The sequence below is a fragment of the Schistocerca gregaria genome, unplaced genomic scaffold (genome assembly GCF_023897955.1).
Source record: "Schistocerca gregaria isolate iqSchGreg1 unplaced genomic scaffold, iqSchGreg1.2 ptg000441l, whole genome shotgun sequence".
Taxonomy (NCBI): domain Eukaryota; kingdom Metazoa; phylum Arthropoda; class Insecta; order Orthoptera; family Acrididae; genus Schistocerca; species Schistocerca gregaria.
The window spans coordinates 222049-240837 of NW_026061864.1; the positions used below are offsets into that span (position 1 = coordinate 222049).

Genomic DNA, 18789 nt, shown 5'->3' on the forward strand with positions numbered 1-18789 from the left:
GAAGGTCCGTTTAGTCAAAATTAAAGGACCCCCTTAATTGTTTTAGTCATTTTTATACAGTTTTGTTTAGGAAAGTTGGCAAGCCGAACGTTAAATATCTGTATTCTTACGCTTAATCTGTTTCTCCCCTGATTGCAAGTAGTGAGAGTTCTGCTATGAATTTTATGGACATTTGTGCTATTTAAGTAAAGCTTTACCTCAGTATATATACCTAGTCATATTCAAATTTTAAGTTTTACGGGTCTCGTTCCACTTAACGAAATTTATTTATTATTTGTCCAACTGATCTGGCCTTGTGATTTTATAATGCTTTTGATTGTAATAAAATATGTAGCAACTACAACGGATTACTATTGTGATTTTGGTGTGTCACTACCATACCCCATTTCACAGAGGATGAAATGTTTCATGAAATATATGAAAACCTGTTTTTGATACATTCAACCATTAAGAGGGGTGGAATATAGGATGTAATGTTTTATGAAAGTATTTCAGTGCGAAAGAATTTTTAAAGCGAAATCTATGAATATTGTGTTATTGAAAACTACGTGTTTCACTGTTTTTGGAACTACAACCTCCAAGAAGGTGCAATAGGGGCACAGGTTTCACTGACCCATAGCCTTCCAGCCCAACCTGCAAAGTATACGGACTTGAAATTTGATGAAGGTGTAAATCTTACGCTGAAAGCATCATTTAAGAAGAGATTGTTCGAAATTTCACTCCTATGGGGGTGAAACATGGGTTGAAAGCCTTTTTTTTAAATATGTCCCTATGTCCCTATTGAAGCTATAACTACAAAACTACGAAAATTGACATTTGGTGTCTCAGTCAGATACAAAAAAGAAACAGGTTTTTAGCATTTTCCGAAATTCTTCCATTGGGGGATAAAATAATTAGTGAAGGTTTTTTGAAAATAAATCATTATTAAAGAACTACTGAAGCATTTTTATAGCTACATCTATGAAAATAGGTATTTGACATCTCGGTTGGATGTAAAAAAAATGTGTTTCGTTGCTTTTGGAAATTTAACTCACTAATAGAGTGAAATAGGGGATGTAATGTTTTATGAAATATTTCACTATGAAAGCATTTTTAGAATTAAATGGATGAAGATTTGAATTTGGCTCCTTGGCTCTAAATAGAAGAATACGTGTTTAATTGTTGTTGAAAACCCAACCCCTAAAGGGTGTGAGATGTTTCAGAAAATGGTTCATTATGAAAGGATTGCTAAATATATCTGACAATTCGTATTCGGCTAATATGTTACAATTTTTAAAAACTACGTGTTTTTCTGGTTTTGGAACTTCGAGCATAAGGGGATGAAAATTTTAATGAAATATTTATTGCGTTATATTAAAATATTTTAAATCTGCATCTATGAAAACCGGTATTTCACTTCTCAATTAGATATAAAGAAATATGCGTTAGGGAATGAAAGACTGTACGGAGATATCACCACAAGAATACAAACGGCTTGATTAACAAAAACCTTGGACTCCAGCTGTCAGCATTGCTTTTTGATCATTCAGTAAAAGACCATGCTTCAACGGCGCTAAGTTTAGAAAGTTTAGAAGGTGTTGCAGTTTATAAAAGACATAAAAAAACGATTAAAGAAAAAAATTCTTTGCAGACCATGAACGGTCTACGCAAGTAAAGAAGCGGATGATAAGCTAGCTCTTTATGCAAATGAGTTGGTCAGTTTAAGTTCCGAGACATGTCATGCAGCAGGAACGGAATCCTATAGTTGCTACGATTGGCTAAAGGAAGAGTTTTGCAGAATCACTCGAAATCACTTCTGCAAGTGGCTAAGAATCTCGTAATGAATAAAAATTCTGTACTGAGAATTCCAAGGTGGGAGATGCAAGATTCCTCCCCCCCCCCCTTCCCCCTCCTCACAATGCTATCCTTCTTTACCTACAGCAAAAAATAAATAAATTAATTAATAAATAAAACTAGAGAAAATTCTACTGTGAAACTATTTGCATACAAGAGAACGGCCCTTGAAATTTAACTCTTCAAAGTTTTAAGCCCTGCTCATTCCGGATATTGATTAGAAAGTGTTAATCCACATGTGAAACCTGAGTATATAATCCCTGTGACATTTGATCAACGGTGTTCCATAAGGACAGGTTCTCATTCAAAACGTTCGAAAATTCAATTTCTTTGTAGTTGCATTTTTTAAAGGTGTACTTGTCTAGACTCTTGGAACAGAAAGTTTTTTTTTTAATCCGTGCTTTACAAAAGTTTCTACAGTCCATTGTTTGAAGCAGTGTCACGGCTGCCATGAGCCGCGCGGGGTACCCGCCATGTCTCCAACGCCTTGTCACAGTTCGCGCGGCTCCCCCTGTTGGAGGTTCGAGTCCTCCCTCGGGCATGGTTGTGTGTGTGTTGTCCTTAGCATAAGTTACTGTAAGTAGTGTGTAAACATAGGGACTGATGGTTCAAATGGCTCTGAGCACTTTGGGACTTAACATCTGAGGTCATCAGTTTCCTAGAACTTAGAACGACTTAAACCTAACTAAATTAAGGACATCACACACACCCATGCTCGAGGCAGGATTTGAACCTGCGACCGTAGCGGTCGCGTGGCTCCCGACTGAAGCGCCTACAACCGCTCGGCCACATCGGCCGGTCTATCATGTATTCTAGAAGAGTTGCAAGGTCGTCAGTGGCGCCTGTTCTTTCGAGAGCAGTTACTATCTTCATATCTATGGTTAAACGTTACCCAGCCATTGACCTTCGTCTGTGCGAATGCGCACAGGTTGCCGGAACTCTTACGGGAATCGTCACCTTAGTGTGAGCCAGTAATGAGTGGATGGACAAATACCTATTAAGTACATTACGTATGCGGATTGTGGACGGTTAGGGATGTGAGTCTCACGGGAAGCGTGCGAGGGATAAATTCCTGCAGTCGTGCTGTTCATGTGTGCCCTCGATGGCTCAGATGGATTGAGCGTCTGCCTTGTAAGCAGGAGATTCTGGGTTCGAGTCCCAGTAGGGGCACACTTTTCAGCTGTCCCCATCGAAGTTTATCAACAACACCTGTCGGCAGCTGAGGGTTTCAATTAATTATCACACTAGATCGCGTGTTGATGAACCCTTTGCCAGGCACTTAAATGTGTTTTGCAGGGTATCCATATAGATGTAGATGATAACTCGTCCCGTGTCGCACGTGCTCAAAATGATTCATACTGCAGAATGCATGCAAACATACTCACCGAAAATACGGACGAATATCAAGTGCAGGCTGCCGAGTGCTGCATATCCAGCTTTGACAGATCGGCTTTTCCTGCCAAGAAGAACAGGAAGTTGCTGTCTAGGAACAATCAGAGGTAGAGGAAGGGTTGATAAATACTCCTTGACTTGCAGACTAAACGTAAATAACGAAAATACATTTTTGGTAAAAATTGGTCAAAACATAATCGGTTGCCCTCCGTATTGGATTAGCTGTTTTGAATATTGAAAATCTGACTTCAGATTCGTTTTCAGCGACATTAAAAATATATATGTAACACTCAGTTCATGCAAATCGAAGTAATAATATAACTAAATGTTTTCCCTAAACTATGAACACATTTTTTTCGAGTAACGATTTTCTCAGAACGGCATGCAGCATAAATTAAAAGTGGTTCGTTCTCTTAACATCTACCTCTGACCCCTAAAAGTAAACACTTTTCTTAGGAACTTATAGCTATAATATGACATTTGTTAATATTAACTAATTTTTGTGTAGGCATAAGGAGTGAAACAAACCCTCAAAAATCGAACTCAAAGTTCGAATTAGCACTGTATCGTTAAATTTAAGGTTGTTTCATTGCGGTTAGGTATGCGCTCCCATAAATTTTATGTTTTATCGACTGATGTTATCCATTTTCAATTTCAGAGGAATAATGTAGTATCAACTGATGTTACCCATTTTTGAATTCAGGTAACATATGAGGTGCCACACTGCACGCGCTCTGCGTACTCCAGTCTCGCAGGCCCTTGATCAAATCATAATTACGGGCGCCATTTTTTATTGAAAATCTAAAATTAAGCTCATAGTATTATCACTCGTAATTCCAAACAGATCTTTCGAATGTATTTTCATTGTCTCAAAAAGAATTTCAAATGTACCCTTTTTTGCTCATTTGTATGAGAACCTGGCCGTAACGCCGGAATATAGTCACGAGATTTTTTTTCAGAGACGCTGTACGTTCGCGAGAAGACTTTCGTTCTGCGCGTGTCGAAGGACATTCCTCAGATATTACTGTGTGTGTGCTACTCAGTCGTGCCATTTAAGTGTACATCTTTGCATAGTTTTCCTTTCACGATGTAAACAGTGTTCCGCTCAGTTGCTAACTGGCCAGTGAGTGGTTCCGAAGGTATCGGATGTGCGGTGCGTTCGGTCTGCTAGGACAACAGCAGACTAGCGTGGTGCGATGGCAGAAGCAGACACTGAGGGAGCTAGCTGCTGGGACGCCAGCGAACAATTTATGCCAAGTAAGACGAAGAGGACTATTCTAAAATTACGAGCCGTCTCAAAAGTGTTTACCATTGGTAAATCTTGCTGTTGAGTCTGACAAAACTGGCAGTTTTGCCTAGAGATACACACTAGATCGCGTGTTGAAATCCCCCCACCCCCCTCAATGAATTTTTGGTTGTGATGACAGGCCGATTGGTAGTGTAGCCCGAGATCTAAGTTAGGTTGGAAGGTGGTAATTTGATTGAGAGTTGTTTACGCCAACGATTATGAATGCCGACTAAACGTTGTGCGAGCAGATTGCCCTGTAGCGTAGCCTAGCGTTTCCGTCCGCGCCACATTTAACACACTTTCTCTAACTGTGTACAAAAGTCTCACAACAGCCACGATAACTACGTTTCTGGTGGGGGGAGGGTAGAGTCCACTATGTAACTTTCACTGCAAATTTTAGTAACCGCATAAACTAACCGAAATAGAAGCGTAATTTTAACTATATTTCCTTTTGTGGGAAAATAATGGTTCTCCTCTTTCGGCATCAACTGTAATATGTAGGCGACTTATTAGTTTTTTTTAACTCTGAATCATGATCTCAATAGACGCAGTGCTTTTTTTACGTTACTTGATTTGTGGTCTATAGTAAACAATGCAACGAATTGGTAAATTCTTTGAAGTTTGACGTGTGTTACATAGACGACGTCTGCAATGTTCGTAAGGCCAAGTTTGCATATATTCGGTGTCTGTTTTTTTCGCCATGTACTGTATAATTAAAGGGAGGAGGATTATGTTCAAGGAGCAGTGCATTAGCAGTCTATGGAGAAATTGAGAATTTGGATCTAAAGAACGGCATGCTCGGGCAGTTTGTGCTATTATGTTGACCACTGCGTAATTCGGACACAGTGATCATTGCCTCTCCCTCGTAACCAGGGGACTCGGGTGCTAATCCTGGTCTGGCACAAATTTTCAACAGTGCCCATTGACTAAAGTCTGTGCCCATTGTCAGCTAATGTCATTGTTTCGGTGTTAAATTGTATTTTGTTCACGATACGTAGTTTGGCTTTTTCATGGATAACAGCTTTGAAAAGCGTACAGGTTATATTGATATTTGCTCGTCGTTAGTCCAAGGCAACTATAGCGATTTATAAACACAGTTGTAGTTCGTATTAAGCCTACATACGTAATTGTGTCCTGTGTTTCTTTACCAAGAACTTCTTCGTAAGTAATTCCCCTGTAGTGGTATTTTGTTTTAGTATTTTGTTTAAATATTTATAGACTGCAGGCTTGGATGAAATATGAAACACATGTCCGAAGTTCCTGTTGATACTGCAGATACTGTTTCATCCGTACTAGGGGCCAAAACATTTCATCTAATACAGAAGGACACAATTTGTCTCGAGATTTAGCAATTTTTCGTAATAGAGGCCTTGCTTCGATATATTTTTCTCTAATTCTTGTTTGGATTTAATCTTAAAACACACTAACTCTTCCACCACTTATTCGATATGTGGTTTTATCCATTTCGTAGCCTAGAGTTCCTAAACGGTCGATAATATTAATGATTTCCTTTCTCAATTATATTTTCTGTAAATCTCCTGTTTATGGTTATTGCTAACATGTTTCACGTTCTCACTTTTATTATTTTTATTTTTCTAGTTTTGTGCCTTGTAGCCAAATTTTCTTTGAATCTGGTTTCTAATTCTGAAATAGTAACAGTTGAAGGTCAAGAGAAGATTGCGGTCTATTTGAGGAGAGTGGCTTGGAGATTTTTTATAACAGACGTATACAGGTCATGGGGATCCTTACCTATATACATATACTTCGAGTGTGATGTAGCCCATTCTCTTGTCATGATCTCGGCTGTATCGTAGCACATTGTCTCGGTTAGGTTGGAGATTTCTGTTGAGAGTTGCAGAAGTCAACGAAAGTGATTACAAAGTAAAGACTGTGCTAACAGAACGATCTGTAGCGTAGTCCAACACGTTCTTTCTGTCCTTTTAAAGCCTCTTTTAATTAAAAATAACTAAAGCTGCAAGATACAATCACAAAAACTGTATTACGTAATAGAGTAATCCCAGACTATTGTTGTGTAAGTTGTGTGCGTACACTATTTTTTTTGTCAGTGAATATACATTTTTTTACTCATTTGCTGGGTTTCAATTTTCCCCGTTTTCTGGCAAAAAACCTTTTCCTGTGAAGGGCCCATTAGCTTGTCGGTTATATTTGTGACTTTCTCGACGGTCAGTAATTTCCTGATAGTCCATCCACCGGCGTCATTGTTAACATCGGATATAGATTTTAGTAATAGGAAGGCTAATATGAAGCTAATGCATAAGTAGGTCTAATAATTAATAAAAATAGGAATGCGGGTAAGCTACTACAAACAGCATAGTGAACGCATTGTTGTGGCCAAGATAGCCACGAATCCCACGCCTACCAAAGTCGTAAAAGTAGTCCGCAGATGATGAAGAAATTGATGAAATGTGTGATGAGATAAAAGAAATCATTCGGATAGTGATGGGAGATGAAAATTTAATATTAATGGGTGACTGGAATTCGACAGTAGGAAATGGAAGAAAAGGAAACGTAGTAGGTGAATATGGAATGGGGGTAAAAAATGAAAGAGGAAGCCGCCTGGTAGGTTTTTGCCCAGAGCATAACTTAATCATAGCTAACACTTGGTTCAAAAATCATGAAAGAAGATTGTATACGTGGAAGAGACCTGGAGATACTGCAATATTTCATATATATTATATAATGGTAAGACAGAGATTTAGGAACCAGATTTTAAATTGTAAGACATTTCCAGGGGCAAATGTGGACTCTGATCACAATATATTGATTATGAACTGTAGATTAAACTGAAGAAACTGGAAAAAGGTGGGAATTTAAGGAGATGGGACCTGAAAGAACTGACAGAATCAGAAGTTGTAGAGTGTTTCAGGAAGATCATTAGGGAACGATCTACGGGAATGGGGGAAAGTAATACAGTGTGTTGAGGGATCTGAGTGGTGTACTGTCAAGGGGGAGGGGGTTCCTCAGGGATCAGTGTTGGGGCCGCTCCAGTTCCTTATTTATATAAATGATATGCCCTCAAGTATTACGGGTAACTCTAAAATATTTTTGTTTGCTGATGACACTAGCTTGGTAGTAAAGGATGTTGGGTGCAACATTGACTCCGTTTCAAGTAGTGCAGTACATGACCTCAGTCCATGGCTTGTAGAAAATAAACTAACGTTAAATCACAGTAAGCTTCAGTTTTTACATTTTCTAACACACAATTCAACAAAACCTGACGTTTTAATTTCACAGCATGGGCATATGATTGGTGAAACTGAACGGTTCACATTCCTAGGTGTTCAAATAAATAGTAAGATGTCGTGGAAAGCCCACGTTCAGGATCTTGTTCAAAGACTTAATACTGCCATTTTCACTATTGGAACGGTGCCGAAAGTGAGTGATACTTCGACAAGTAAATTAGTCTACTTTGCTTATTTCCATTCACTTATGTCGTATGGTATTATGTTTTTGGGTAACTCTTCCCATTCTAGAAGGATATTTTTGGCTCAGAAACTGGAGGTTCGGGCAAAAAGTGGTGTGAGTTCACGAACCTCTTGTCGACTTCTGTTCAGGGAGTCTGGGTATTTTGACATTGGCCTCTCAATATGTATATTCCTTATTGTCGTTTCTTGTTACCAATATTAGTTTATTTCCAACAATAAGCAGCTTTCACTCGGTTAATACTCGGCAGAAATCAAACCTCCATTTGGATCGGACTTCCTTAATTCATGTGCAAAAATGTGTGCAGTATACTGCTGCATCAATTTTCAATAAGCTGCCACTCGAATTCAAAACTCTTAGCAGTAATCCACGCGCTTTCAAATCGAAACTGGAGTGTTTCCTCATGGGTCACTCCTTTTATTCTGTCGAGGAGTTAATTGAAAAATTAAGCTGATTCTCATTGTACTGCTGATAGCGTTTGCTTAAACTTATGGACTGATTTTCTCTCAGGTTCATGAACATGTATTTCTATCTGTTATTACTTTTTTGTTGTAAGTTCATGTGTCGCCCTAACCGCCGGCTGCTTCACGTCTGCTGTGCAGCGAGCTACCTTAATTTAAGTATTAACTCTATTTTTCTTACTTGTCACTTCTTCTTCCGTGTGTTTTTGCTTTTAGGAAGCTTTAATTGTCGAGTGCTAGTAATAGTGTTACATAGATTTCGTGTTTGTTTTGAATACAGTCAGAGAGAGTCCTTGTAGTCAGCCATAGTGCCAGTAGTGCTAGTGTTTGTTTTGAATACAGTCCAGAGACAGGTAGTGCTATTTTCATTGTTTTCCACAAGAAGTGGTTAGCAATCACAGTTTAGTCAGTAATCAATCGCCTTTAGTGAATTAGCAGTCTACTTAAAAGTTGATTAAGTCTCTTCGGTAAATTGATTCCTTAGGATGGATAGGATGTGTGACTGCTGTGTACGGACGCTGGCCACTCTTCGCGAACAGCTGAGCGTGTTGATGGCCGCGGTCAGCCGTCTTCAGGCTGCTGCCTCGGAGTGTAGCGGCAGTGGGGAGTCTGGTGCGTCGCATGGTGCACCCCAGGTATTAGATGCTTCACCCACTGTCCCTGCTGTCGAGAGATCTTCGCGGGTACCGGGCGCGGTTGGGCCACCCTCTCCCCAAGGGGAGTGGCGGGTTCAGTGGCGTTCGCGGCGCACGAGGCGGAGGGTCAATGTGGAGGCTGGCCGTGTGGCATCGCCCGCTCTGCCTGTGAATGGACATGTGGCTGCTCCTTCAGCAAGGTCCGAGCAGGCACACGGGGGGAGGGGTTTATTAGTTATTGGGAGCTCCAACGTTAGGCTAGTGATGGAGCCCCTTAGGGAAATGTTATAGTTCTGGGAGCAGATTTTAATTTTGCTGGATATAGACTGGGAGACTCAAACGTTCATAACGGGTGGCAGGGACAAAGAATCCATTGAAATATTTTTAAGTGCTTTATCTGAAAACTACCTTGAGCAGTTCAACAGAGAACCGACTCGTGGCGATAATATATTAGACCTTCTGGTGACAAACAGACCCGAACTATTTGAATCAGTTAATGCAGAACAGGGAATCAGCGATCATAAAGCGGTTACTGCATCGACGATTTCAGCCGTAAATAGAAATATTAAAAAGGTAATAAGATTTTTCTGTTTAGCAAAAGTGACAAAAAGCAGATTACAGAGTACCTGACGGCTCAACACAAAAGTTTTGTCTCAACTACAGATAGTGTTGAGGGTCAGTGGACAAAGTTCAAAACCATCGAACAATATGCGTTAGATGAGTATGTGCCAAGGAAGATCGTAAGAAATGGAAAAAAGCCACCGTGGTACAACAACCGAGTTAGAAAACTGCTGCGGAAGCAAAGGGAACTTCACAGCAAACATAAACATAGCCAAAGCCTTGCAGACAAACAAAAATTACGCGAAGCGAAATGTAGTGTAAGGAGGGCTATGCGAGAGGCTTTCAATGAATTCGAAAGTAAAGTTTACGTACTGACTTGGCAGAAAATCCTAAGAAATTTTGGTCCTATGTCAAAGCGGTAGGTGGATCAAAACAAAATGTCCAGACACTCTGTGACCAAAATGGTACTGAAACAGAGGATGACAGACTAAAGGCCGAAATACTAAATGTCTTCTTCCAAAGCTGTTTCACAGAGGAAGACTGCACTGTGCTTCCTTCTCTTGAAGTCGCACAGTTGACAAAATGGTAGATATCGAAATAGACGACAGAGGGATAGAGAAACAATTAAAATCGCTCAAAAGAGGAAAGGCCTCTGGTCCTGATGGGATACCAGTTTGATTTTACACAGAATACGCGAAGGAACTTGCCCCCTTCTTGCAGCGGTGTACCGTAGGTCTCTAGAAGAGCGAAGCGTTCCAAAGGATTGGAAAAGGGCACAGGTCATCCCCGTTTTCAAGAAGGGACGTCGAACGGATGTGCAGAACTATAGACCTATATCTCTAACGTCGATCAATTGTAGAATTTTGGAACACGTATTATGTTCGAGTATAATGCCTTTTCTGGAGACTAGAAATCTACTCTGTAGGAATCAGCATGGGTTTCGAAAAAGACGGCCGTGTGAAACCCAGCTCGCGCTATTCGTCCACGAGACTCAGAGGGCCTTAGACACGGGTTCACAGGTAGATGCCGTGTTTCTTGACTTCCGCAAGGCGTTTGACACAGTTCCCCACAGTCGTTTAATGAACAAAGTAAGAGCATACGGACTATCAGATCAGTTGTGTGCTTGGATCGAGGAGTTCCTAGATAACAGAACGCAGCATGTCATTCTCAATGGAGAGAAGTCTTCCGAAGTAAGAGTGATTTCAGGTGTGCCGCAGGGGAGTGTCATAGGACCGTTGCTATTCACAATATTCATAAATGACCTGGTGGATGACATCGGAAAGTCTCTGAGGCTTTTTGCAGATGATGCTGTGGTGTATCGAGAGGTTGCAACAATGGAAAATTGTACTGATATGCAGGAGGATCTGCAGCGAACAGACGCATGGTGCACGGAATGGCAATTGAATCTCAATGTAGACAAGTGTAATGTGATGCGAATGTATAGAAAGATAGGTCCCTTATCATTTAGCTACAAAATAGCAGGTCAGCAACTGGAAGCAGTTAATTCCATAAATTATCTGGGAGTACGCATTAGGAGTGATTTAAAATGGAATGTTCATATAAAGTTGATCGTCGGTAAAGCAGATGCCAGACTGAGATTCATTGGAAGAATCCTAAGGAAATGCAATCCGACAACAAAGGAAGTAGGTTACAGTACGCTTGTTCGCCCACTGCTTGAATACTGCTCAGCAGTGTGGGATCCACACCAGATAGGTTTGATAGAAGAGATAGAGAAGATCCAACGGAGAGCAGCGCGCTTCGTTGCAGGATCATTTAGTAATCGCGAAAGCGTTACGGAGATGATAGATAACCTACAGTGGAAGACTCTGCAGGAGAGACGCTCCGTAGCTTTGCATGGGCTTTTGTTGAAGTTTCGAGAACATACCTTCACCGAAGAGTGAAACAGTGTATTGCTCCCTCCTACTTATATTTCGCGAAGAGACCACGAGGATAAAATCAGAGAGATTAGAGCCCACACAGAAGCATACCGAGAATCCTTCTTTCCACGTACAATACGAGACTGGAATTGAAGGGAGAACGGATAGAGGTACTCAGGGTACCCTCCGCCACACACCGTTAGGCGGCTTGCGGAGTACGGATGTAGATGTATATACTGACACGTTCCATGACCTTGAAGATTTGCTCCTCAATTTGGGCCTACGGAACTTGACATGTGCAGAGAAAGAGGGTAACAGAAGATATATTGAATTTAATTTATGAAAGGAGAAAATACAAAAATGCAGTAAATTAAGCCGGCAAAAAGAAATACTAATGTCTCAAAATGAGATCGACAGGAAGTGCAAAATGGCTAAGCAGGGATATCTAGAGGACAAACGTAAGGATGTAGAGGCGCATATCACTAGGGGTAAGATAGATACTGCCTACAGGAAAATTAAAGAGACCTTTAGAGAAACGAGATTCACTTGTATGCATATCTAGAGCTCAGATGGAAACCCTGTTATCAGCAAAGAAGGGAATGCAGAAAGGTGGAAGGTGTATATAGAGGATCTATACAAGGGCAGTGTACTTCAGGACAATATAATGGAAATGGAAGAGGATGTAGATGAAGATGAAATGGGAGATGACATACTGCGTGAAGAGTTTGACAGAGCACTGAAAGACCTTAATCGAAACAAGATCCCGGGAGTAGGCAACATTCCATTAGAACTACTGACAGCCTTGGGAGACACAACTCTGACAGAACGTTACCGTCTGATGAGCAAGATGCATGAGACAGCCGAAATACCGTCAGACTTCAAGAAGAATGAAATAATTCCAATTTCAAAGAAAGCAGGTGTTGACAGATGTGAAAATTAGCGAACTATCAGTTTAATAAGTCACAGCTGCAAAATACTAACGCAAATTCTTTACAGACGAATGGAAAAAATGGTAGAAGCCGACCTCAGGGAAGACCAGTTAGGATTCCGTAGAAATACTGGATCATGTGAGGCAATACTGACCCTACGACTTACCTTGTTAAGTAGATTAAGGAAAGGCAAACCTACGTTTCTAACATTTGTAGACTTAGAGAAATCTTTTGACAATGTTGACTGGAATACTCTCTTTCAAATTCTGAAGGTGGCAGGGGTAAAATACAGGGAGCGAATTCAATTTACAATTTGTACAGAAAGCAGGTGGCAGTTATAAGAGTCAAGGGATATGAAATTGAAGCAGTGGTTGGGAAGGGAATGAGACAGGGTTGTAGACTATCCCCAATGTTATTCAATCTGTTTATTGAGCAAGCAGTAAAGGAAACAAAAGAAAAATTCTGAGTAGAAATTAAAATCCATGGATAAGAAACTAAAACCTTGAGGTTTGCCGATGACTTTGTAATTCAGAGACAGCAAAGAACCTAGAAGAGTAGCTGAACAGAATGAAGTGTCCTGAAGGGATGATATAAGATCAGCATCAATAAAAGCAAAACGAGGATAATGGAATGTAGTCGAATTAAGGTGGGTGATGCTGAGGGAACTAGATTAGGAAATGAGACATTTAAAGTAGTAAAGGAGTTTTGCTATTTAGGGAGCAAAATAACTGATGACGGTCGAAGTAGAGAGGATATAAAATGTAGACTGTCAATGGTAAGAAAAGTGTTTCTAAAGAAGAAAAATTTGCTAACATCGAGTATAGCTTTAGGTATCAGGAAGTCTTTTCTCCGAGTATTTGTATGCAGTGTAGCCACGTATGGAGGTGAATAATGGACAATAAATAGTTTGAACATGAAGAGAATAGAAGCTTTCGAAATGTGGTGCTACAGAAGAATGCTGAAGATTAGATGGGTAGATCACATAACTAATGTGGAGGTATTGAATAGGATACGGGAGAAGAGAACTTTGTGGCACAACTTGACTAGAAGATGGGGTCGGATGGTAGGACACGTTCTGAGGCATTAAGGGATCACGAATTTAATATTGGAGGGCAGCGTGGAGGGTAAAAATCGAGGAGGGAGTCCAGGAGATGAATACACTAAGCAGATTCACAAGGATGTAGGTTGCAGTGGGTACTGGGAGATGAAGCTTCCAGACGATACAGTAGCATGGAGAGCTGCATCAAACCAGTCTGTGGACTGAAGACAACAACAACAACAACAACAAGGTATTTGTGTGATGTGTAACCTTCAACAGAAGTGGGGCAGACAAGAGGGTTAGATTATATGTACTTTCCATTGAAATTGATCCATAATGGGGAGATACTCAATGGGAAAATAATATGCTAATTTACTATCCACAGACCGCAAATGGACTGATCATGAACGAGGAATGAAAATTTAGTCACACTTCTGATTGTACACGTATTATTTGACCCCCCCCCCCCCTCTCTCTCTCTCTCTCTCTCTCTCTCTCTCTCTCTCTCTCTCTCTCTCTCTCTCTCTCTCTCTCTCTCTCTCTCTCTCTCTCTCTAACACACACACACACACACACACACTCAATCGCGCGCGAGCGCTAGTTCTAATAAATAATTCAATTCATTAATGGTGTCGGAAGAGATGGTTAGCAAGAAATCCTTTAGGCTCCTCGTAAACTGAAATCTGTCAGTAGTAAAGCTTTTTGTGGCTGCCGGCAAGTTATTGAAAACATCGTTCTCCTTAATGATGGAGACTTTCTTGCACCAAAGTAATTAACTTACCAATTTTTGTGGAGATTATTCACTTCTAGTTATGACTTCATGAAATGAGCTGTTGATTTGAAAATATTCATTTGTTTTTAAACACAATATTCACGGGGAGAACGTATCTTCCATCTCCACCATGTTAACTGATCTATTTATATGATCCTTATTCTAAGTTGTGTTATATTAACGGTAAAACACAAAACATTACTTACATGCATTTCCACTGTTTTCCAACAAGCTGACAATTTTTCATGAATAATATATTAATACTGAAATTTTTAGAAAAATTTTGAAAGACAGGTTTTGCGGGCAAATTTCAAACATAAAAAGACCATAGTGTTCATTATAATACAACTTCTCCATGGTTTTTAATTCCTACTCCGAAGTTTTCTTTTGTTTTCTTTACTGCTTGCTCAGCAAACAGATTGAATAACATCGGAGATAGGCTACAACCCTGTCTCACTCCCTTCCCAACCACTGCTTCCCTTTCATATCCCTCGACTCTTCATGCCCTCGAGTAAGAAAACTGGTCGTTAGAATTCCATGGTTCTGGGATAAATGGTTTGAGAGGAAAGGTACATTTAGTTAGAAAAGTTACGGAAAATTTAAAGTTGCATTGCACTTAACGTCGTACATGCACTCATTTAAATTCATAGTTTCTTTCACTTTCCAATAGTATGCATGCTGTACAAAAACATAACATTTGTTTCATGATATTTACTTTTTTATTTCTTGCAAGTCTTCTAGAACTTCTCTCGAAAACTTTGTGGGTAGATCTTGGCATTTGTTTTGTTCAGAAACGTTATTACTGTAGCAAACAACTGACTACGAGACAAGAAAAAATGTATTCAATAGGTGAAAGCTCAAAAACTACGGGTAAAATGTCCCTAGGCTTATCATCTCAAAGAAGAGATGGCACAGAGAAACAAGTGGGCATGTCTTACATAGCAAGCTGCCATTTAAACCGACATTTTAGTACCTTCAAATAAGGATTTGGAATAAAATACTTTCATATTCGCACTAAGTGTAAATCAAACTGGTACAATCACCAATAAACAAAATTATTTTCATTGTTTTCGGGGTTCCTTTTGCCTTTCGGAATAAATATATTGCGAATCAGCAGTTAACATGCCTGGTTCCCCAAACAGGAGACGACTAGAAACTTCCGAAATCTGGTGGTGTAGAAGAATGCTAAAAAAGTTTTGATCGAATAGCTGATGGGGAGATACGAAATCAGATTAGGGAGCAGAGAAATTAATGGCACAAATTGACAAAAAGAAGCGATCGTGGGTAAATGTCATATTTCGATTCCACCCATCCGCTGTGACCCACGACGTTCTGCATTACTTTGATTAGTTGCATTTCGAAGGATACCAGTGGCCTTATTAAATGTTAACTGGGATTGCCTTCGTTTCTAGAGCAATTTATAACGTTCGTTAACTATGATTTTTTTCGGAATATATCGTGATGAACTCTGGGAGGAACCACAGAACACAGCTTAAATTGTCGTTGAAGAAACGAGTAGTGATTGTATTTTTATCTTTCTTATCCGACACGTTGGGGAATCCAAGGTATAATGGGGTACACAGTTGAAAACTTTGATTAAATGTACAAAATTGATAAATAAGAGAGTTACAAATTTTTATATGAACACATTATGATGTATTAATCACAAAAATATAAGAACATTGCCATAAAATAAAACAACAATATTTTCTCACTCAAAAACAGAAATTTATATCATTTGCACGCGGCAGAATGGGGTGGTAAATACAAGTGATTACAAAAACGTATAAAATTATCGGAAATGCAGAAAATATTGGCTTGCTCGGTATTTTTTTTAGTTTAAAGTGAGTATTAATGTCAAACTACAGTTTTCATGTATCGTATCCTTTTCTTGAGGCTGTTTACAAAATTCACACACGGGGAGACACTCACCATCTTCGCTATCTATTCCTGCACAAGAATCGTGTGTCCATTTTTTGCACGTGGAACAAGCGACCCAACCTCCAACTGATTTTGAATATAACCCACCACAATATACACACTGACAGTCAGAACTTACCTCATAATCACTCTCGTTAGTATAGTATTCTTACTCCTTTCTTCCATTTATCTTCAGGCTCTTTCTCTCGTTTTTGAGTTCTTAATTTTATTCTCTTTCGCAAAAAGTTTTCTGTTTGCTCTTTCTTCTTTGTCAAAGTTCTTTTTTCTATTTCTCCCATTAATGACTTTTAACTCTTTTTTGTACGGCGAATCAGTTAAAACAACGTTGTTCCCCCTTTTCAGTCTCGCTCTTTTCTTGCTTTCGTTAACTTTTGACAAGAAAATCAGAATCTCAGGTGAAATATGAAATGAGGAGGTTGTGTTGTCAGTTGTCATCCAAGAGCACCCAAGATTAGAACAATTAGCCCCAATAACTTTGTTATTCTTAGGCGTCAGTTCATTGTAACAATTCGCTGAAACCTCGTCCCCTTGATTATCCAGCCCGTTTGAGTCGTCTTTTTCAGCTGGTGTGCTAGTTGGAGGCAATTCCAATTGTTCAGATATAATAACCCCTTCATCTGACGGCCTATCACGTCCGCTGTCAGTTGTGTGTGCCGATAGGAAGTGTGCGTCTTGAATATGGATGGGTCCGTGGGCCATATTGCAGTAGCTTCGAAACCTTTAATAGAGGTTTTCATTGTTGCGCTTTAGACGAAAGCTGAACCAAAAAGCGTTGAAATTTGAAAGATAGTTACGACTTTCCCTGCGTGGCTTCGCAGCCATTTTCGAAGCTGATCACTATAACGAGGATTTATAAAACAAACATCAAGCGGCTGAAGTCTGTGAGAGCAATGTGGTGGTGAAGAAACGCCACTCTCCCTCGCGTAGTCCATAACGTCATTGTTCGTGGTATGAGCTGAGTGGCCATCTGATATAAGGAGAACTGGGACGTGCTTTGATGTCTTAGAAAATACCACTAATTGTGGAAACCATACAAAGAATGACTCTGTGGCCATCCATGCGGTGCTGTGGACCTCAGCGCAACCTCCTGCTGTCAGTCCTAACTCAAATTCTTTCTGCTTCTTCTTTAGTGGAAAAATAATCGTAGGAGGAATGTCAGCTCCGCTTGCTGACGTACTAATGAGGATGGTTGCAGTTTCGCCCCTTTCTGCAGAGGTTAACGATCGCACTGGACGGTTCCCTTTGCAAGCTGCGATGTTCGATTGGTTTTTAGCATTAACCGAGACGCCTGTTTCATCACAATTAGTTATTTGAGAATTCATTAGTTTGTGATTGTCAGTTACATTTGTTAGCAACGAAAAAAACCTATCGACAGCTACTTTATTAAAATCAATGATTCTTGTACCAGATAATGCTTCGGGCTTGCGAACAAACCCGCATTTGCTTCTTCATTGTTTCGTGATGTAATAAAGATTTCGATTTGTTTTGCTCGAAATTTTCGAAAAGGTATCTGTAAAAACGTGCAAAAATTGAAATGGCAAAACTGTGCACCTGCCGAAATACGAGTGCGTATACTCATTTGAAAACATTTTCCTACACCGCTTCTGATACGCTAGAGGTTACCGCACAGTAAACAACAATTGTAGTTGACCGTTTGCCTGCATCGTATAAAGTACGGCCAATAAAATATTTTTGTAGGGGGGACACATCATCTCATCCTAAATGGAGAGTTCATCTATACGTGTAAAAGTAACCACTTGTGCCAGAGGGAAGTGTGTTGGGAGCCTTATTGTTCCTGTTGTATATTAACATTACAGATAATATAAGTAAGCTCACATATTTCGAAAATGATGCCGATATCGACATTGAGGTAACAAAGGTCGTGTGAAGCGATATGCACATACAGGGGATAGTAAAAATGTGACCACCTATACTTGCATCTACATGGATACTCTGCAAGTCACATTTAAGTGCATGGCAGATTGTTCATCGAACCACCTTCACAAGTCTCTATTATTCCAATCTCGCATAGCACCCGGAAAGAATGATCACCTGTGTCTTTCCATACGAGCTCTGACTTCCCTTATTTTATCGTTGTGGTCGTTTCTACCTACGTAGGTCGGTGTCAACAAAATATTTTCGCATTCGGAGGAAAAAGTTGGTGATTGGAATTTCGTGAGAAGATACTGTCGCAACGAAAAACGCTTTTCTTTTAATGATGTCCAGCCCAAATCCAGTATCATTTGTGTGACACACTCTCTCATATTTCGCGATAATAGAAAACGTGCTGCCTTTCTTTGGACTTTTTCGATCTACTCCGTCAGTCCTATCTTGTAAGGATCCCACATCTTCCAGCAGTATTCTAAAAGAGGACGGAGAAGCGTAGTGTAGGCAGTCTCCTTTGTAGGTCTGTTACGTTTTCTAAGTGTCGTGCCAATAAAACGCAGTCTTTGGTTAGCCTTAACCGCAACATTTTCTATGTGTTCTTTCCAATTTAAGTTGTTCGTTATTGTATAATAATAATGGCGTGTGACGAGGGCCTCCCATCGGGTAGCCCGTTCGCCTGGTGCAAGTCTTTCGATTTGACGCCACTTCGGCGACTTGCGCGTCGATGGGG

At 40.0% G+C, this 18789-nt stretch overlaps 1 non-coding gene across 1 annotated transcript; it reads left to right on the plus strand.

Annotated features, from left to right (window-relative positions):
• Nucleotides 1-2928: 2928 nt before the first annotated feature.
• Nucleotides 2929-3003, plus strand: Trnat-ugu (transfer RNA threonine (anticodon UGU)). Its single transcript has one exon. It is a non-coding gene; the product is annotated as a tRNA-Thr (tRNA).
• The last annotated feature ends 15786 nt before the right edge of the window (nt 3004-18789 follow it).